Source organism: Echinococcus granulosus, assembly GCF_000524195.1.
Source record: "Echinococcus granulosus chromosome Unknown EG_S00016, whole genome shotgun sequence".
NCBI classification, from domain to species: Eukaryota; Metazoa; Platyhelminthes; class Cestoda; order Cyclophyllidea; family Taeniidae; genus Echinococcus; species Echinococcus granulosus.
In genome coordinates this window covers 939-2,079 of record NW_020170396.1, presented here as the reverse complement: position 1 = coordinate 2,079, position 1,141 = coordinate 939, and positions in this window count along the sequence as shown.

The window sequence follows — 1,141 nt, the reverse complement described above, 5'->3', positions numbered from 1 at the left end:
ACTTTAAGTAATTGGCTATTCTGGTTTGACACCACCTTCTGCCCAATGACGCCCGCAAGCGCACGTGAAGTTCAAATGAAATTTTCCATTGACTGCCTCAACCCATCGATGAAGTAACCAGGCAAGCAATCAATCAGTCAGTCAATCGATGAGGCAAGTTGAAGTTGACATTTAAATCTTCACTTACTTCCAGGACGCAATGCGAATGCTGATGACAAGCGATTTAAAGAAAAGTGCAGTACAAGTGGGAAGGCAGTTCCTATTGGGCCTCCTAATCCTCCACTTCGTGTATGGCCGGTGGAGGCGAGCCGGACGTCGGCAACTTGTCTCAAGATGTATAGACTGGTTCCACAGCGCAACTGCGTGTGGTAAGGCTCACTTCATGACTCTTTGCACATGAAAGACGGGTTTCTTTCTTCATCAATGCTTCTTATCTAGCCTTTGCTGAATATTCATTCACAACTACTGGCGGAAAAGAACCCCATTCGGTGGTTAGGAGATTGTTTCCTCTACCACCACTATCTCCATTGCCAAGTTCAATGTCACCTCGCTCGACGCTCCTGCTGCAATTGCAGCCCCTTTCTCTGCCGTGGCTGATGTGGGAGCCGATGGCAACATCCGTGCCTTTTCAACCGATGCTGAATTGGACAACCCACCCACCATTATCCACCCCAGCGTCGCTCACGCAAAGTAAGTCTCCACTCGAAGCTGAAGTCGCGCTCTCCTCTTCTATCTGCATTTCGCAAAATTCAACAATAATCTACCCTTTTTTGTTAAACCTTGAAGCAACCTCGGAAGCAGGACCAGAAGCTGTAGTTGATGGAGCAGAAGAAGTGGGAGTTGGGGAAGCAGCATCAGAAGAGGGAGGTGGTGGTGAGGAGGAGGAGGAGGAGGAAAAAATCATAGAGTTCTTCACCGTGGGAACGGCACTGTGGCATAACAGGAAGGAGGAAATGATTACGGGATTTTACTTCTTTCCCATTACTGATGCGTGGTGCGAGTTTGCTGACAATATGGAAACCACATCCAGGCTGTCCTTCACTGATAAGGGCATGTGGCGTACGAGTGGAGAGGACCCAGCGTTACCGGCGCCACCGGCACCTGGCAAGTCAAAATCGTCGGTAGGTTGCACGCATGCATT